At 42.9% G+C, this 21,257-nt stretch overlaps 1 long non-coding RNA gene across 1 annotated transcript; it reads left to right on the plus strand.

Moving 5' to 3' along the window:
• The first annotated feature begins 4,116 nt into the window (after positions 1-4,116).
• LOC110297534 (uncharacterized) lies at positions 4,117-17,948 on the plus strand. The gene is made up of 5 exons (XR_002378295.2): positions 4,117-4,287; positions 4,943-5,018; positions 7,539-7,779; positions 13,447-13,535; positions 17,303-17,948. It is a non-coding gene; the product is annotated as an uncharacterized LOC110297534 (long non-coding RNA).
• The last annotated feature ends 3,309 nt before the right edge of the window (positions 17,949-21,257 follow it).

Genomic DNA, 21,257 nt, shown 5'->3' on the forward strand with positions numbered 1-21,257 from the left:
AGCTTCAATTTCTCACCTATAAAACAGGTTCTAGCCACCTCCTTAGAGTGAACAATGGACAGAAAGCACTGCGGTGCATAGAGAGTACTCAGAGGTCGCTTCCTTCTCCCATCTTCCACTACCTTTATAAAAAGTGTTTCAGGATGGATAGGTGACCAGTACTGATTCCCAGGCCACGTGGAAGGAAAGTTTGGCTATTACAACAACAACAACAAGAGGCTTCTGTGCCTCTGGAGACTCTGTGCAGATCACAAAGTTAGGGTAGTAGGTGTCTCAGTACATCCTCGCTTCTGCATGCAAAAAGGCAAAAATGGGGACGATGTGGGCAGACTGCCTTACAATCAGCCCAATCTATTTTTAAAATCCTCACGATGAGTGAAAACTGACCAGCGACAAAGCCTTTGAGACTAACTGAAATGTCAAGCCTTTGGGTGGCATTTATCAACTATGTGTCCTCACTGCAGACATCAAATGCTGGCTACCATCATGAAGGGCAGTCACATTCTGTCCTTCAATGAGTATCTGTTGCCCATTTAGTCTTTGGCAGGTGTGTAATGGGGCTCTGGCTGCTTAGGTATGAAGCCAATCATTCCTGCCTTCTGGACTTCAGTGTCCTAGACATATCTCATAAAAGCATAATGAGAAAAAAAAAAAGAACACACACACACACAGAGAGAGAGAGAGAGAGAGAGAGAGAGAGAGAGAGAGAGAGAGAGAGAGAAAGAGAGAGAGAGAGAGAGAGAGAGAGGCACTTACAGACTTTAAAAAACAACAGGTCCGAGGTGGGGGTAATAAGGGGGTGCTTGAGAGTGAAAACTTTGGAAATAGCCTTCAGCTTCTGCACATTCTTGAGGTGGTAAGAAAACAGACTTGCATTTGAAAGCAGTGGATGTTGATGAGAAATTCGATATTCAAACATTCTCAAAGTATTTCCAAACAGGATGCAGATCACTTCAAAGGAGACAATGATAGCTTTAGACCAGAAAATTCTGTCATACTCCACCTTCATCAAAACATCAGAGTTCACACCATAGGGATAGTGACAGGCACCATGTGCCCCCTGGTGTGGTCCATAGCGAAGGACATAATGCCATCTCTGTGGTATCTCTACAACAAATAAGTAACTGAATCTAATCATTGAGATGTGTCAGACAACTCCAAACTGAGGGTCATTCCGTGTAAGTGCTGTGCACTATTCAAGAACAGCAAAGTCCTAACAGAGGGCTCCAGGGTAGTCTCAAATAAAGAAACAGCTTAGTTGTTATGACAATAAATGTGACATGTGAGCCTGACTAGAGCATTAGTAGAAGAATTGGCATAGGTTAAAGAAAATTTAAATTATATAATGATACGTCCATGTTAATTTCTAGTTTGGGTGGTTAGAGAGGAGGCTCCTCCCCCTCATTTAAATAAACATGCCTCTGAAATGTTTAGAAAGTTCAAAAAAGAAAGAAACAGTAGGGCCAATCCTTGTCTTTAAAAAGAGACACAGTGTAGAAGGTGTGATGCCTGGAAATGGCATCGTGAGCCTGGTCTGTCCACCCTGGCTTAGGGGGCAAGGGGAAGCTTCCAGCAGAAGGTGCTTCTCAGGGCAGGCTGGAGTGTGAAGTGGGAGGGGCTGTGTTCTCATCCTGGAAGAGTACAGGACAGGTAAATGCATCAGGCACCCGCACAAGCACAAGGGAAGCTGTAGGCCACGACTGGATCAAGGTTAGAGCAGTAGGCATGGTTGGAAGAGAAAGGGGTCTGAAGGAAGCATGGGGGGAAACTATTGATGGTTCATAGCTTGAGAGGGATGTGATCTTGAGTACAGTTGAAACAAGATGATTTGGAAACAGGAGGGAGGGGAAAAGAAGGAATGGGGTAGTTTGAGAAGACAAAAGACAGGAACAAGTAAGCGATTCATGTAAACTAAGGCATTTGTCATGAAGAAGAGAAGAGGTTTGTAGCAAGTAGGTTTGTAAGGTGAGGTGGGCATTTTGGGTGGCCACCCAGAGGGGACTGGGCTAGAAGTTAAAGGTAACAGTCTTTCTCCAGTTTGCTTATCCTGGTGGATGATGGAAGAATTCCTTGCAGTATGGAACGAATTCAGAAGGAAGTAGAGGTGTTAGAGGGGAAATGAGGTCCATTGTCATCAGATGATAGTCCAACTCTGTTGCTAAGTGCATTGGTTCCTGCTCCTGTGTGGCTCTCTAAGACCACAGAAAACAAATGACATTAGAGGGGCGGGGGGGGGGGGGGAGAGAGAGAGAGAGAGAGAGAGAGAGGAAGGAAGGAAGGGAAGGGAAGGGAAGGGAAGGGAAGGGAAGGGAAGGGAAGGGAAGGCAAGGGAAGGCAAGGGAAGGCAAGGGAAGGCAAGGGAAGGCAAGGGAAGGCAAGGGAAGGCAAGGGAAGGCAAGGGAAGGCAAGGGAAGGCAAGGGAAGGCAAGGGAAGGAGGGAAGGGAAGACAAGACAAGACAAGACAAGACAAGACAAGACAAGACAAGACAAGACAAGACCTTCTCAGTGTAAGTGTATTACACCAAAGGCTGGGACACGGTATAATATACAAAAGATTTACATCATTTATAATAATGAAGACAGAGATAAAAAGATCAAAAAACAGCATAAAAGATCAAGTGTGAAAAGTAATATTGGAACAGCCTTCTTTAGAGTATTATGCGTATACTCTCAAATAATATTTTGGTCTAGTTTTCATTCCCTTAGGATATTGCTATTTTGTAAACAAAATTTAAAACAATTCAAAATTGATAATTATATTTTTGAAATCTTCTAGCAAAAATTAACCAAGGAACAAAAGAAAAGAAACATAAAAATATTGTCAAATTTTTGACTGAGAATGGTGGGGTTATGAGTAATAGACATTTTCTTTCTTCCTTCCTTCCTTCCTTCCTTCCTTCCTTCCTTCCTTCCTTCCTTCCTTCCTTTCTTTCTTTCTTTCTTTCTTTCTTTCTTTCTTTCTTTCTTTCTTTCTTTCTTTCTTTCTTTCTTTCTTCCTGTACTTTCTCTGCCTCGGATACTAATTGTTCCTTGTTTATAAGAACTGTCATAAAAACCACAGACATGGCTGGAATCCTCCACCATCCACTTTGTCCCTTTTCAATGTGCCCTCCCCACTCCCCTGAAGAGCTAAGTGCCTTCCAGGCTTTATCATCCAGAGTGAAATACCAAGGCATTTAACAAATCAGCAGAAATTATCAGCTGGGCTGGTGAGGGGAGAGGGCGATTGTGTGGAGGCAGATGCGTTATTAGAGCCGTTGGAGCTGTATATATTAAAGATATTTGCATTGCCCTTATTGATTCTGTAATATGTTACAAGGAAAGGAAAACATAGAGTGGGGCCAAGAACGTGTGAGTCTTTAAAGGGCAAGTTTTAATTAGGAAACATATTTATTTGAAAAAATAACAACTTCTGTTTGGAGACCAGCAGTACTACAGAAGGGTTGCTGGATGTGAAAATTCCAGGCAAGGGATCACAGAGGGAGAACGGCCAATGCTTCATGCCTGCTGTCCGTCTGATACTTCATCAAATGCCAAGCTGGTTACCTAGGATTTAGATACCCACTGATAGGCCCCAGCAGACTTTCACAATTAGAGGGTAAGGAAAGGGTCAGGGCACGCCCCCAGGCTTCAGGCAGCTAAAAGTAAGCAGAAAGCTCCCCAGAAAAGCTCCCCATTGAATGCCCACCCCCTTGAGATATTTAGCATAAGAGCCTGGATGTTCCTTAACCTGAATAACAATAGCACAGCACCCAAGCAAGCCGAGTCCTTCCGTCTTTCCCCAACCTCCACATCTGCAATTCTTTCCATTCCTCACCCACCCTGAGGGGGAGCCTGAGATGGAGAAGGGAGCACCGCCTAGAAATGGTCAGAGCTGAACGCTGAACAGTAGTAGTGAAAGGCTGAGGAGAACCGGGAAGGTTCCTGGAAGTCCTTGGGTGTGGCCTGGAGCTTCCCGGATGTATCATCTGTGGGGTCCTCTTGCTATCCAAGGAAAGGGCGCGGGAGTTACTGACCACCCCCCCACCCCCCCCCCCCCCCGCTGGCTCCGCAGCGTATGGACAGTTGGTGTCAGAAGACGCCCCCACCCCCCACCCTCAGGTTCCTGGCCTTTTCTAGCTCAACCACGTTTGTAAAAAGCAAGAGAGGAAGCCATGACTACTCTCTGGCCAGCTGACTCAGTGAATTTCTGTGCTGCCTGCCTATTCAACCCGTGAGCTGTCTTTCTGCCTGATAGAAAGAGAAGCTGGTATTTGGGAATAAATGACGACTTAAACTGTCTGCAAGTAAGGGGAACACACCCTAGGATCATCACAAATACACTTTTAGGGAAATGGTTGGATCTTGTCCTCCACTCTGCTCCTTACTGCCTATCTGGCTTTTACACTTCTTTAGCAAAAATTCCTTCACTGAATTAAGAAACGGATGTTAATAGAGCCTGCATGGCCTGAACACTTCTGAAAAACAGCAAAGAGGGTTACCTCATTTCAGTTGTAGCTCCAGGCCATGTGATCGACACAGTCACTATTTCCACAACATAGGTGAGAAAACTGAGACACGGGGACGTTAAGCAAGAACTAGCAAAAGGCTCTCAGCAAGTCAAGGAACTTACTGCCAAATCTGGCCACCTGAGACTGAGCCCTGGGTTCCACATAGGAGCAAACTAACTCTCATACATTGTCATTTGTGCTGGCTAGTGCTATGTCAACTTGATCCAAGCTATAGTCATCTGAGAGAAGGAAGCCTCAACTGAGAAAACACTTCTATATGATCTGGCTGCAGGCAGGCTGTAAAGCATTTTCTTAATGAATGATTGGTGGGGGAGGGCGGGGCCCACCCCTTTGTGCGTGGCCCCAGCCTTGGGCTGGTGGTTCTGGCTTCTGTGAGAAAGCAGGCTGAAGGAGCCATGGGAACCAGCAAATAAGCAGCTTTCCTCCATAGCCTCTGCACCAGCTCCGGCCTCCAGATTCCTGCCTTGAGTTTCTGCCCTGACTTCTTCAGTGATGCGCAGTGATGTGTAAGTCTAACAAACTCTTCTCTCCTTAAGTTGCTTTCGGTCATGGCGTGTTTGTCACAGCAATAATAACTCTCACTAAGACATCCTTTGATGTCCACACTAGTATCCTGGCATGTCATACATATGCGTGTGATGCACATATAGGCAATAAATACATGTAATTTAAAAATGAAACAGAGAAGTTATGCAAATTGCTAAGGTCCTAGTCTAAGGACTGATGAATGCCAAAGGTAGTTTCTGGCTTGGTGAGACTATACCTGACCACACACTGTACTGGTTAGGTGACTGACTATACCTGACCACACACTGCATTGGTTAGGTGGATAGAACTATTGATATTAGTAGGAAATGAGTGAAGTGCCATTTATGGTTTATTTAAGCTTGTTGAGGGTAGGCAAACACATTGATTCTCATGATACTACCCTGCTTATGTCCTTCATTGCAAATCTCACAATGGAGTTGCAATTGCTTGTTTGTACATGCCTTTTGTTTTCAAGGTGCAAGACGTTTAAGTTGCATGAGTGAAATGACCACCCTATGTCTTAGCTACTGTGGTGCTCAATGCCTGACACCAAGTAGGTGTTAAGTAAATACTTGTGAAATGAATAAATGAAGGTGAGATCTTGCTGTTCTGGTGCAGCAGAGCATACGAAAGCCTCTGTACATGTACACTGGTGAAAGCTGGGGATTTTCCATTAATTCACTCCATTTTCATGCCAACGATATACTCTCTGCCCTCGAGGGCATGCAGTTCCGGCAGTGGGGCTGAGCTTCGGATGAGCACGTAATCATTCTGATGTCAGATTGTGCCCTTCCACTGACATTTGCTCCCAGATAGCAGGGAAAACACTGGTCAGAAAATAGCAGCATCTGTCGTGGTCAAAGGTGACTAGCTGGCAAAATTTTGTAGCAGAAGGAAGCATTCCTTCTGAGTAGCCACCTTCTCCCCGTCCCCACCGCCCCACCATGCAGTGGTTCTGCATCAGCTGACCTCACCTGTGGTTCCCAGGGCTTTCCTCAAAGGAATCCTAATGCCTTTCCATCTCTTCAGCCTGCTTGATGCCCTGTAATGTTCTCCACAAAGGCTGTTGCTCCTCAGGCCTCCATCCTGCCACTTTCCCTCTCGCTGCATCTTGCCACTGGCTTAACAGGCTTCCTTGCCACCTACACAGGTCTAACTTGTATACTCGAGGTAGGCCATGGGTCAGGAGCTGGGGCTGATATTCTGCAAAATCAGTTCCATCCCCTACTTCCAGAATTCTGTGGCCTTATGAGAACTTCATTGGTCTAGGACCTGTGGCAGAGATAACCAAGGAGGGAACCAACAGCAAACACTTAAAGCTTTAAGAATGGCTTCCAATCAAGTCTCAGAGCCATTATGGTGTGAGTCACCACACTACACAGGCCAGGCACTTTACAAGTGTTCACACACTAGGTTCTTGAAGATCCTGTTGCTACTCCCAAGTCACCATCATCCAATATTTTCTGGCTTTAACAACATGAATGTGTGTGAGTGTGTGTGTGTGTGTGTGTATATATATATATATATATATATATATATATATACAATAATAGGACCTAACACTATTCCAAATACTTTACTATGTACAGACTATCTGAACCCACACACGAACACACACACACCCTTATTTTTCACAGATATATGCTGTTTCAGCATATCCATATGTGACACTTTGTGAAGATGACCGTAAGGATCACAGAAGCTGTGGTAATATTCATTTAAATAAATGTCAGGTAAATAGCATAAGGTAACACACAGGGCATTTGCCCTCAAATGTTAAGTAGGTAAATTAAATTGTTACTTTCATATTTGTTAATTGTTAAGCAACCAAGAAGAAGGTAAGATTTTTGGTCACTTTGGAAAAAACAAACATGGACCATATTGTACCTGTAGAGGTCAGAGAACAATATTTAATGAATTTGTGAAGGACTTGCCATGATTAGTCTTGTGACTTTTCTTTAATGAATTATAGCACATTCCAAGCAAAGTGGGTAAGTTGACTATACCCATCACCTAGCTGCAGTAATTAATAGCTCACATCCAGTCTCGTTATTGAAGTCAATTTACACCCTCCCATGTTATTTGAATGAAAATTCTAGAAACTATTTCCTTTAGCCCACAAATATTTTAGTAGCCATTACTATAAATATGAGATATTTTAACAATGCCTAACAGTAATAGGTTTTATATTAAAACACAACAGGAATTCATTAATAGTATCAAAGTATCCAGTGCCTATCCAAATCACCCAGTTTCACAAGTCTTCTTTCCTAGTCTGTTTGTTTGTGGAGCCATCCAAGTGAATCCCACAGGCTGCAACTGACTGAGAGGTCTCCTGGGTTCCGTTTGATCTACAGGCTTCCTGCCATCTATTTCTCTTCTCTTGTAAATGAGTTGTTACTGATTTATCCCAGAGAGTGTCCTATAATCTAGTTACTGATTATACTCTTTTGGGAGTGTTTTAACATATTCTTTTTTTCTTTCCTGTAAACCTGCAGTTCATTCTAGAGGCTTGGTCCAGTGGAGAGTTAACTTTTTGGCAGGACCACTTTATAGATGGTAGAGTGTGCTTCCATCTGTCTTTGTGATGTTAGCAGCCTTTGGTGCTCATTGACCAGATTCATCATTCCACTGGAGGTTGTGAAGAGGTGATCGTCCATCACGCCCTCTTCACTTTCTAGCAGAATACTTCTATAAAGAGAAATGACTTCTCATGAACTCCTTGGTTATCTTAAAAAGGTAGGGTACATTTCTGATATTTTTCCTTTCAGTTGCCAGATTTCCAAGCTGACTCTTTAGCATCTCCTAAAAGTAGGCAAGGTGTGTGTGTGTGTGTGTGTGTGTGTGTGTGTGTGTGTGTGTGAGAGAGAGAGAGAGAGAGAGAGAGAGAGAGAGAGAGAGAGAGAGAGAGAAAGAGAGAGAGAAAGAAAGAGAGAGAGGAGGTATGGATTAGTAGTAATAATCTTGATAGTGAAATAAAGCATAAATTTTAGATTATTTTTCTTTGCTTTTTATTATTTACAAAATGTCCACAATGAGCCCATTTTATAATTTTGGTATGAAAAAAAATCCATTACTAAGAAATCACGAAAATAAACCAGATGGTATAAATTACAATATTATAAACTACCCATCTTACACGTGGCTAGAATAATGATAATCTATGACATCCGCTGAGTGCTGTCCTATTTACAAAATATTTATTATCTTTCATGATCACAGCATTCTTGTGAGAGAGGATAGGAATATTGTTTCATAAGTCAGAAAAATAGCCCAGGTGTCATGGTACACTTCTGTAATGTCAGTGCTTGAAGACAGAGACAGTTGGATCTTCATGAGTTCAAGGCAAGCAAGAAGAAAAGGTAGCTCAGATCACAAACTCAAGGTAGAAGTCAGTGCTGCCCACTTGTTGGCGAGTGCCCCAGCCCATGCATAAAACTAGTTTTCAGTGGTCATCACTGTATGGTTTGACTGTAGGGAGAGATCTTTGTTACTCTTTCTCCCTTAATTATGATGCTGTCCCAGAACTTCCTTCAGGATGGGACCCAAAGACATAAATACCAATATTTTTAGAAGTGCATAAGTAACTTATTTTCAGCAGTGTGTGAATGACCATTAGGATTCCACATATAACTGAACATTGGAGAGAAATTTGATAAAATAAATAGTATTCAATTTCAGTGTATGTGTGTGCAGCACGAGGGACTTGGGAGTTCTGTTACTCCTCCCATGAGCTGCAAAGGCTAGGGAGGAATTGCCTGCCCTGTCCCTTTCTAGCTGCTCCTTTTCTGCTCAGCATTCCTGAGCAGCCCAACAGCCAGTGATTTGGTGTTGCTGTTCACAGAATCTGCATGTGGGTGGACAGGGCTATGAAACCACTATACCTCTACTCAGATTTGTCCCACAGTGGGGTGGGAAGTTGGGACTGGGGCTGTTGGGGATGGGGAAGATGCTAGCTACCTCACAGGAGCGTAGGGATCTAAACTAGTAAAGACCAGTAGAAACCAAACACAGACCAAAAACAAAGTTTTAAACTTTTCCTCTTATCAAAGTGATTCATGAGCATAGTTTTTAAAAGTCAAATGTCCTGCATGGATCTGGTGCAAAATGGACATTCCTTGCCCTGTAATTCACCATCTCACCTGGATTGATGTCCTTTCTCCCTAAGAGCAATAATTTCTGTTTCAGCTGTCTCTAACCATTTTTATTTCTACATTTCTCAATAACCCACCTCCTTTGCAATTTCTTGATTGCTTTCGATTTTTGAAAGTACTAATATACTTTGTGTCATTGTTTTTATTGCTATGATTTTGTTAAAATTATTCTCAGTTAAGCCATATCATCTTCTATAGTGCACATATAGTTTTCTTGTATTCAGTTTTGTGTCTCTCCTGTTGTGTCTTTTTTTTTTTCATGGTTGTTCAACATTTTGGGGATCGATACTATTTGATTCCCCAACTTTTCACCAACCTATAAGCCTCCTGATATATCCCATCTATAAAATAATCTATTAATTTCCTTTCTTTATTCTCTATCCCCCAACTCTCTGTCTCTCTCTCTCTGTGTCTGTGTCTGTCTCTGTCTGTCTCTGTCTCTCTGTCTCTGTCTCTGTCTCTGTCTCTCTCTCTCTCTCATGTGTGTGTGTGTATGTGTGTTTCTCTCATTTTCCATCATCCCCTCTGCCCCAGTGTGGGCTGGTTGTGTTCTGACCTGCAGCTGGACACTCTTTTAGAATCTCCTTTACCTTATTCCTGGAGATAGTGATGAATCTTTAGTTAGTGGTTGCACTTAGACCTCTGTGATCACATATCCTCCTCTTTGTTTTACTCTTCATGCAGCAGGACATGGAAACCTGTATATCTGATTTGACTTGTCCTAGAACTCTGGAAGGAAACCATTTTTCTGTCATTCTCAGGATGTTTATGGCTTCTTGTCTTCTATGTGCTGTTAAGGAGTCTGGTATATTTGTCTCTTTGTCCAGATTTTGTCTTGTGAGTATGACTCTCTTACCTTATTCCATCTCTGGAAGTTTTAAGAGCACTTTTTCCCAGATTAAAAAATAATATTACCATTATTCATTGTTCTCTCTCCCTCTCCCTTCCTCTCTCTGAGTAAGTGTGTATGTGTGTGTGTGTGTGTGTGTGTGTGTCTGTGTGTGTACATCCATGGTGATTAGGTGAGACCAGGGTACAGCCTGCTGGCATCAATTCTCTTCATCTACCATGTGGGTCCCAGGAATTCATCTCAGGTAGCCAGACTTGGAGCCATCTATCCTGTCCCCATTTCCTGGATTTCAATTTCAGAAGTCACAGGATGCTTGCCTTATTTCAGTGGGCCTTATTTCATCAACGGTGCTAGGTTGTTGCTGGCTTTTTTGTTGTTGTTGTTTGTTTTGTTTTGTTCTTTTTTTTCACCTTTAGAAAATCTAAAATTTGCTTTGATTATTTGATTATTTCTTTGGTAATCTTTTTCTTGTTTGTATTCAAATTTTAACATAACCAAATACTAGGACTTATAGACGGTTTCTCATTTTAAAATTTTCTCTTTCTTATTTTCAAAATTCTTGTCTTTCTGCTCTACTTTTGGGAAATTTTTGTCAGTTTTGCCTACTAACCCTTCTGTTGACATTTTCACGTCTGTTGTTATGTTTTTAATTGTCAGGAGCCTGTTTTGGTTGCTTGAATGCTTCTCTTTAAATAGCCTCCTTATTTCATGCAGGGTACATCTCTAAGGATGCTAACAATGTATCTTATGAACACTCCTGTTGATGCTATTCTTATCCTTGTCTCTGTGTTCTTTGAGGTTTATCTATTCTTTGACAATTTCATACACACATATAGTGTATGATGACAACATTCAACCCCAATTTTATCTTACCCTCCCCCTCACTCTGGAACCCTCTCCCTATCTCCTAAGGGAGCTCTCTTACTTTAAGTTTTTTCTTCTGTCAATAACCCACTGATTTTAATTAGAGTTGCTTGCATATGTATTTGTATAGTATAAATGTGTTTTTTTTCCTTTGCACTAAATTTGAGGTTAGTAAGAAAAAGGGTTTTAATACAGGTTTATGTAAAGAGAGAGAGAATGAGAGCAGCCTTTAACTGTTCATTACTTAATGAGTATGCTCATATTTGGATGGTCTAGGTGTGTATATGTGCAATCAACAACAACAGAAACAATAAAAGACAGTTGAACAGTCCAAGCTCTAGAGTAATATTTGCTGCTGGTGGGATGCCCTGGCAAGGTAATTTTCTTGGTGACTCTATAACAGGCTTCTTGGTTTCTTTAGAAAGTAGTATTTCAGTCTCTTTCAAGGGAGGAAGATATTGACTGCTAAGGTTTTCCAAATGCCAAACATGGGGGAGAAGTAGAGAGCTGGTCTGACCACTGTAAACAGTTTTCATTTACTTTTGTTCCTTTTCTCAGCATATTGTAACTTCCTTTATTAGACAGATATCCCAGGGATCCAGGGTGTCTCGAGCACTGTGGCAAGCAGCTAGGTACCCAGGAGCGTGGGATAGAGGTGAAGCCAGAGATAGTTCATCAGCCTGTCCACTTTCAACTCTTCCCAGACCAGTTCTGTTAAAAGTGCTCCAAGCTTCCCATTTCTAAGGATCCCTGGAGCTCTGCAGTGACAGCCAGATACCCACAGGCTCTCCCTACAGAGAGCTTAGGAGCCACATTGGCAGGTCTGCTGAGTCAGTTGGTTCTTTTTCACCAGCTCTAGTTTTAAAATACTATTCCCTTCTTGGCTATTTTTTCCCTTTGTGGTTGTGTGTCTCTTTTAATATTTCTTTCTTGTGGAGTAGTGTTGGTAGTTATTATAGAAGAAACAAGAGTTAAAGATGTGTTTAACCTCCATGAGCTGCAGGAGACTACAGCAGAGACTTCACTAAGCTATACCCAGAATCTTGAGTACCTTCTCTGAGTGGCCCCGTGGCTCTGTCATTGACTATCCCACCTGTGAAGGAGTTGGGGGTCCTGAGTAGCACCCTCAACATTGCAGTGCAGATAAGCATGTCTGTCTTATAGTTGTGAAAACCACCAGGGTGATGTCTTGCCAGTAATCTTAGTTCCTGCTTCTTTGAAGAATATCTATAAATGCCAGTCACATATATTTTCAGTATTACAATTTCTGGCTAGATTGGTGCCAAAGCTTACTGGGTCAATGATAAAGATGATGAGGCCTACATGGAAGGAGAGGATCTTCCTTTATAAATGTTTCAATGAAAAGTCATGAATTATAAAAGGTAATAGTGGTGATAGTGACGGCTATGACAGGAGTTGATATTTAGCAGGAACTTATTGTATGTTAAGGAGCTTCTAATGTTGTCTCAATTGAGCATCCAGGCATCTGTGCATGTATATTTTTACTATTATGTTCTAGAAAGGAACAGGCTGATGTGTAGAGAGTTAAGTCTTTAGGTCACTATCACACAATAAAGACATGGCAGGTCACAAGGTCAGAGTGTCTAGTTCACCCCAGAGTAAGTACTCCTACAGACAAGACCAGAGCTTCTCAAACTTTAATGTTGTCACAAGCCACTGAGAATCTTGTTATTGCGCTGTTACTGTACAGATTCTGGCTTAGCAGGCCTGGTGTGCGGCTACAGTTTGCATAGTCAACCAGCTCCCAAGCGATGCCTGTGACGCTACCACAAGGACCAGATTTCAAGTATTGATCTCTATGGATGCCCCAATTGCATGCAATCTTGTTTCCCTCAGGCACAAATGAGATCATAAGAACCATGATATATTCACTGTTTCCTTCCTGTGTGCATATACAGGACGGTGGGCACTCCTGCCTTCACTATGCCCTTGCTCGGGAGTCCTTGGTACGATTCTACCACTCTCCTACCATTGTTCTGAGGACAGGTTTTTCACTGCTTGCTGAGCCAAGTGTATCCTCATCATTCACTGTCCACACTGATTCTAGTGCCTTCTCTGAATACAACCCTCTGGCATTCTAAGCAGGTATGCTGGAGCATACAAGACCTCCGGGTATAGGGCTGGAGAGATGGTTCAGTGGATAAAGGGGCTTGTTGTCAAGGCTGGTGACCTAAGTTTAATGCCTGGACCACACGTGGCAGACAGAAAGAACCAATTCCCACAAGCTGTCTTCTGACTTCCACACGTGTGCTATGGCAAGCGCGTGCACACACACACACACACACACACACACACACACACACACTGTAATAATTAAAACAAATCTCTCAAAGCATGGAACTGTTTCCCTGTAGTGCTCAGCAAGGCTATGCTGTGTTCCCTACATAGAAATATGCAAAAGACCCTCCCACAGGGGTCACTCTGTCAGTTGCTACCTATAGCCTATGACCTAGAAATATGAAATCCTTACTCTCTGGCATCTTTATCTTGCTTTGGCCACTTGATCAACTCTTCTAGAATTCACCATTCTGGAAGCAAGTTCAACTCAAGCTGACTTCCAGGCAAGTGAAGCAGATGATGTCTGTGACCTCCAAAGCTATGTGCAGGTATGTATCTATGGCCAAGTCTCTGATGTATCTATAGCCAAGTCTCTGATGTATCTATGGCCGAGCCTCTGCCATGGCTCTCTGTGCTCAAGTTTCTCACTTGAATTCTCAAGGACCATACTCAGGTCTTGAGGCTCATATGGAAAACATTTTATTGATTGAACTGTCTTCCCAGTCCCCATTTATTTTATTTTTTAATATATGTGAAGGAAAGATATATTATGTTCAAGAGGCTTCTACACTCCTATGTTTATTGCCTCACTATGCACAAGGAGACTGCAGCCATCTTTTGTATGGGCTGTGTGCCCTCCACATTGGCCTAGTCCTCCTGGGTCCACATTAGGTGTTTTGTTTTGTTTTCCCACTTAAGTCCTGCAAGGATTTGTGCTTCTGATCTCTGGCTCTCAGTCAGAGGGAGGAGCTGCATGAGTATCAGGTAAGTACTTAGCCTTTCTAAGACCCAGTGTCCAGATTATTCAGTGAGAATAATAAATGCTCACGTTATTGTGCAGGCTGCATTAATGTGCTGGAGTAGCATCCAGCAGCCTTCTTGCAAATCACGCATAATTTCTTCCTTTTCTTCCTCTTTCTCCTCTACTTCTGAGATAGGGCTTCGTGTATTCTAGGTAGGCCTTGTGCTCCCTAAGTAGACAAGGATAGCCCTGAACTCCTGATCCTCCTCCCTCTACCTTTCTAGGGATCCATCTCAGGGCTTCAGGCATGCTTGATAATCATTCTACGAGCTAAAGTACCTCCCATAGTTACAAATTATTCTTACATTTATTATCCTTGATTTTAAAATTAATTTTTTTAAAAAAGTATACATTATTGGCTCTTGGGCTGTATAAAGACAGGCCACAGACAAATTTGGATCTGGCCAAAGTTTACCAAGCCTGAACCAGAGCTTATGAAGTCCTTATGATAATACTTGGCAGCTGGTGAGTATTGACAAAGGTTCCTTCTCCACCAGGCAACATCAGGCCTCTCCCTCTCTCCCTTTTAGACATGGGTGGATGCCACAGAGCCCATCAGAGCCCTACTGACATTCAGATTATCCCTAAACAATACGGGGTGGGGAGGTGGGGCTGCAGCAGTTTGTCTGTTGAGACACGTCCTTCTGAGTAAAAACCTGTGTGGTGTATCTGGAGCGCCAAGACAGCATGACAAGTGTGGCGTAACTATGTCACCACCATGAAATCAAAACCGTTGTTTCAGCCATTTGCTAAATTGCATCTCCATTCCTGTTCCTCTGTCTCTACCACCACCAAACAATCCAGTCTGTATGGGGAGTTGGAGGCCCCCTGTAATCTGATGAGAGGATCTTTATGCTCACGGCTCTCCTCCTCTGTTTTAGTTATTTAATTCCCCTCTTCCCCTCCCCCAACAGTTTGTGCTGCATTATTTATTACTTAACTTGAATGCTGGGGGTGTAGCTCCAGATGAAAGGCACTTGACAAAAAGAAGATTGCGTCGTGTTATGTGACTCTCATGCATGCAGCTCAGTATAATTAAAGTAAGAGAGACAGGACATTGTTCTCCTATTCAAAGACTATGATGGCTGTATCGAAAGGAATATCAGTTATTTTCTATGTTGTCCTCAGAACTCAAGGAGCACACCCATTTATGTAGAAGAGACAAAGAGCATATCAAATGATCGTCCCATAGACTCATGCACTTCTTTCTTTTCTCTCTTTATTTACCAACAAGGGGAACAAAATTATATGGGAGGGGGATGAACTGTGTTCCTAGAATATTTTGACTTAACTTTTCTTGATCCAGGCACACAGCTTGCGGGTATTCACTACTCTTATGTTCTTATAACAAACACTGCTTAGATACCATGATGGTTCATGTTCTAGTGTACTTGACAAAATCTAGAATAATCTGGGAAATGGACCTGTGGGTACACCTGTGGTGCATTATCTTTGTTCTGATCATTGACTGAAATAGAACCATTTTAGTCATGGGCAGAAAATGGGTGAGAAAATTCTGGGCTGGACAGAATCAGAAAAGCTAAGCTAGCTGAACATACATTCCCTGCTCTCTGTAAACATAGTCTAGCCAACTACTTCACGATACAGCAGCCTTGACTTCTTGCACATTGTGTTGGTGGCACTATTTGGAGGTGTGGCCTTGATGGAGTGGGTGTGTCACTTGGGCTTTGATATCCTAGTCCTAGCTACCTGGCTGTCAGTATTCTGCTAGCAGCCTTCAGAAGAAGATGTAGAACTCTCAGCCTCTCCTGTACCATGCCTGCCTGGAAGCTGCCATGCTCCTGCCATGATGATAATGGACGGAGCCTCAGAGCTTGTAAGCCAGCCCCAATTAAATGTTGTCCTTATAATAATTGCCATGGTCATGGTTTCTGTTCACAGCAGTAAAGCCCTAACTAAGACAGACACAAAGGACTGTATCTTGAACAGTGAGGCAGAATAAGCCCCTCCTTCTTGCAATTGCTTTTGTCACAGTATTTTATCACAGCAGCAGGAAAGGAACTGAGGCAGAAATCTACAATAGGGTCAAATTCTCTGCGAAGTGCTAGAGTGAACGGATGCATAAATGAAGGGTCCTGAAATTCAAGACTTTATGAACTAGAGAAGAAGGCATATGAATTAAACACAACACTCAAGCATAAATGACTAAATTTGTACAACAACAGCAAGAGCCAGTGTTTACCAGGAACTTGGGTGTTATTTTAAATGCTTTTTGTATGATGAATCCTTTAAATCCTTTCAGGAAGTCCTAGGAGCTATGTACTAATATAGATCTCCACAGATGGGGAAACTGAGGCCAGGCACAGAAAAAACTCTAAAGGTCTTAAAATGTAGTCAGCGAAATGAATATAGAAAAGTATCTATTGTGTTTGGGGTGGGGGCTTCAGTTCTCTCTGCAGGCCAAGTGAGCAGGGCATTTCACATAGAGAAGTGAGTCTACCTTACTCACTTACTCAGCCAAGATGAGTCTGTACTAGACCCAGAGAATGACACTTCCTTTTAAAGAAATTGTTTTATTTATATAGGTGTGTGCACATGTACATGTTCAGGGTGCATGTGTGTACAGTTCAAAGTCTATGTGGAGATCAGAAGACAACTTGCAGGAATATGTTCTCCCTTTCCATCAAGTGTGTCCCAGGCATTGGACTTGGGTTATCAGGCTAGGTGGTAGACACCTTTAACACTCAGCCATCTTGCCAGGCCAAGAAGAATGTTTCAAACCCCACTCCTATACTTGCCCATTTTCAAGCAAGACGGCATTACAAATAGTTGTTTATTCAACATTAGTCTCCCCTGTAGTTCCAGAGACCTCAGGGTGCCAGGACTGTTGACTACCATATGCCCAATGTCTAGCATGTGCTTAAAGAATAAATTTTGAAATAAATGAAGAAATCTGGTCAAGGCAGAAGAGTGGATAGTGATTTAGCCAATAGTGGCTGCCACGGACAAAGGTTAAGGATCAGTTCCATTTTATACCCATATTTGCATTTTAAATACTCTCATTTCACAGTGTTCTCTTGCAGACATGCCCATGGTATTCTTAAAAGGCTTTAAAAGCACGGTATTGTCAAAACTCCCATTACTGTATGTTTCGGTAACATTCTGCACATAGATCTGCAGCAATTACTTTGTGCTCGGAATTCTAAGTTGAATTCTGCACTTTACCCAAGATAGCCATTAATTAGATGAAATGATGTTACTGTTGCATGCAATGTGTTTTAAAGTGCAAAGCCATGTGTGACAAGAAGTGAACTTTCTTCTTTTCTTTTGCAGAAGAAAACCATGTGGACAGCCATTGCAGAAGCCCTCAGGCGGTCAGGCCTTTCTGGTGAAGCAGGCAACCCTTTCCAGAGAAGGGAAATGTTCTGGCTTTGCTAGTCAGATGAGCAGAAATGTCTAAAGCTGGGGTTAAGATGCGGGGGAAGATTGTCTGCCAAGAACTGTAGTATAGATCTGGGAACAGTGTGGAGATTTGAGTATCGCTATTGTTATTATTAGTGTTATTAGTATTCTTTGGTCTCAGGATCTTACCTGTGCTAGGCAAACACTCTATCCCCAGCCTGTTTTCAAATTTTCATTTGGAGAAGGAGTCTTCCTTGATAAGTTCCTTAGGTTGGACTAAAACTTACTAGGTAGCCCATTGTCGGCTCCCTGCCTCAGTTTCCCAAGTAGCTGGCATTCTGGGTACCTACCACCATGGCTGGTTTGCAAAATCTTTGCACACATTCAATTGAAAATATCAATTTGAAAGATCTAGAAGGCTCTTCTAGCTGTTGAAAGGAAGGGGCCTGGGCATGGTAGTTTGTATCCCCACCCATAAAATTTTTTGATTAGGTAATTATATTAAACATGGTTCAGATGTTTGATATAAATGTATGATTACCTCATGGAATCATTTCTCAATATGGGGCCACTGATGGCTTTTTCCCTACAATCCTGTATAAGGAGAGCACGATGTCAACCTGCAGTGTCCTTTGGACCTCTCGTAAGCACTGTGCTCCTAAGAGAAGGTGGCAAGCTTCAGAGTGTCTTTGGACAGCAACTGAACTTGAGGTTGGTAAGTGGATTTACACAGCAGAACACGAAATGGCAAGCTTTGTGTCAGCCTGACCTAAGTTCTGCTTTTGGCTGGACACCTTAGCAGCTTTGTGTCTCTGGGCAAATCACAAGGCTTGATGAAAACCACATTCCCTGCCCCCTCTGACATCAGTTCCAAACCAGAGAGGAGAAGAAATGGCCAACATGTTCCTTTAGAGAGACAAGCACACAAGTAATAACTTGACTAACTGAATCGGACGGAGACTTCCATTTGAAAAGAGCCCATCACAAGCTCTGCCAAAAGTCTGAGGCAATGGGACACATGAGAATCGCTCTCTTGCTGGGCTTTTTTTTTTTCATTCCACAAATATTTATGGTGTATTTACAACGTGCCAACCGCTATGCCAACCCCAGAGTATACCCTGGAGATCAAATGTAGATATGGTTTTTTTTTGGGGGGGGGGTTGTGGTTTGCAAGATTCTTCCATACAGACCATCCAAGTGAGAGGAATTCGGTGCAGTTGAAGACCCTATACTACAGATGACACATCTGAAGCTAAGAACCAGCAACTCTGTGGGAGTCATGTGAAAGCTGGCTTCAGACAGTACTCAAGGAACATGGTCCATGGTCCCGAAGGCCGGCTCACTGCTCCACCAGCATTGCCAACCTCAGCTTAGAGTTAGGGGCAAAGGATTTTGCTTACTCAATTGCATGTCAATTTTGCAATACGGACACATTAATTATTGTCCCTGCATTTCATTGATGCTATTGAAACCCAGAGAGATTTGGTGGCCTGCTCAAGCTCAAGACCACCCAACTCTATAGGCCAGAGTAGAGGCTAGATTACTGCCCCCTTCCGTGATACATTGGCAAATAATATCATCCATACTCCCTGCTTCGATGTTTGAGAATTCGGGAACTTTGAGCCCTATGGTCTTAAATTATTTCCATAACCTATGTAAGTTATAATTACATTCCAGTGAATAGGCCATTCTGGAGCAAAGCTTCAACATACCATGAGCAAAGTCTTACAGGCTTGGAGCGTTCTTTATGGCCAGCACTGTGGCCTGCTTTTCCTCCCTCTACGTGTGGCCCAGCCAAGTGTTTACTCATATATGCAAACTGGCTCCTCAGCACCATTTTTCTTTATTTCCCCTCAATGAGAATGGGGAAAGCAGCTTTGAGCATATGGAAGCATTTCTACACTGCTAGATTTTTTCCGGGTGAGGGTTAGGGTGGGAGGGTGAAGGCATAATTTGCAACTCTGTGTCAGAAGAAATATATATTTCCCAGTGATGTTGATTAGACAGGGTTCCACGAGGCAAAAGTTGTCTCCAATAAAGCATGATTAAAAGTTCTCCTTTGCCCCCAGTTCAGCATTCATGAAGGGAGTACTTCTTACTCTGTTGAACGTTGGCCAAGACACAAGCTCTGGATGACGCTGGGCCTTTATGCTTCGCTTTGGTTGGCTCTGCTGTGTGCCCACTGGGCCTACGCAGGCATAGGCCAGAAGATGAAGGTTTCCCTCCAGGGTCTGTGTCCACACTACATTTTATTTTTATCACAGGTCATGCCTGTGAACATGCTCATGTTGTGGGGTAGTGCACACATGTATGTACATAAGTATGGAGTGCAGAGACCTACACCCAGTTTCTTACTCCATCACACTCCACCTTCATTTTCTGAAACACGGTCTCTTCATCAAACCTGGAGATTACTGATTCAGCTAGATTTACTTGCCAGCTAGCTCCAGGGATCTTTTTGTCTCTGGCCCCCTACTCCCACCCTCAGAGTTGGGGTTGCAGACAGACACAGTCCTGCTTGGCTTTTTAAAATGGGAACTAGGAATCCAGACACTCGTCCTTATACTTGTGTGTCAGGCACCTTACTCACTGACCCATCTCCTCAACCTTCTGTTTCATTTGTTTTTATGAACAGAGTCTTACATAGCTTAGGGCTGGCCTTGAACTTGCTATGTAGCTGAGGAGGTCTCCCTGCCTCTCCCTTCCCAGTGTTGTGACTACAGGTGTGTGTTACCTGGCTTATGTGGGTTAGGGGTGGGACCCAGAGCTTCATGCATACTCAACAAACACACTAAAAACTGAGCTCTATCCCTAGCCCATCACACTAGAGATTTTTTTTAAAAAGTAAATTAAGTGACTAAACATGTAAGCATGATCTATGTTAATTGCCCATTTAAACTTAGTATGCCTAACATAACAATTTCCTGAGCAAACCTATACATAATACATTATTCTAGTCTCTAGTGAACAAAACGCTGCTCAACTGCCAAGGGCATGGCAGACAATATGATGCAGACTTCCAGTTTTCTAAGGAGTGTTTGTCTCTGTACACATTGCACTTCCACTTATGTGGGGCATCTCTTGAAGGCACTGCTCATCTATCTTGGATAAAGACAGGTAAACTGGCCCTCATTGGCCATTTAGTAATGTGTACAGACGGAAGAAATCAGGGGCATCCACGGAATATGGAAGGACCCAGGGGTAATTCTGTGCTAGAGGGGTCCATGCACAACAGAGGTTTCACCCCAAGTTTATTGTTTTAATGATGCTTGAAGAAAAAGCAGTGGCGGCAGCCCTCCTCCTGTTTCTCAGATTCACAAAGGGTCCTCAACATCTTCCTCCTACTATTCCTAGCTGTGGGCCACTGAGACAGGTCATTAGACCTGCTTCCTTATGTAAGAAAATTAAAGGGAAAAAGGGAGGAGAGAGCAGAGATGAGGGGGAGGAAGAGTTTGAGGAGGAGGAGTGGGAAGAAGAGGAGGAGGAGGAAGAGGTAGAAGAGGAAGATGAGGAGGAAGAGAGTTTAAGCTTTCTTGGGTCTCAGAGTGAGGGAAGAAAGTGTGTAGGCATCCAGGGACTCTTCCTGCAATTAGGGATTGGAAGTATGAGCACTTGTTTCCTCCACCTCCGTCTCTGGTACCCTGGGGACCCTGCACCATCACAGCTCTGTACATGTAGACAAGAGCCCACAGGATCTTTTGTTTTTGATTTTTAAATGTGCCACCTAGGTCAGCTCCACAAATACCTAAGAATTCTAACACCACTGCATAATGCATTCAGGAAGAGACAGGAGGGTTAGATGAGTCCTTACATCTGACATTGCCATTGGAAAGCCCACATTTTTATACCTTCCTCCCAATGCAGTTGAACTGGAATAGCAATGTTG

The sequence above is a fragment of the Mus caroli genome, unplaced genomic scaffold, assembly GCF_978045245.1.
Source record: "Mus caroli unplaced genomic scaffold, Mus_caroli_1 scaffold_8, whole genome shotgun sequence".
Lineage (NCBI taxonomy): Eukaryota > Metazoa > Chordata > Mammalia > Rodentia > Muridae > Mus > Mus caroli.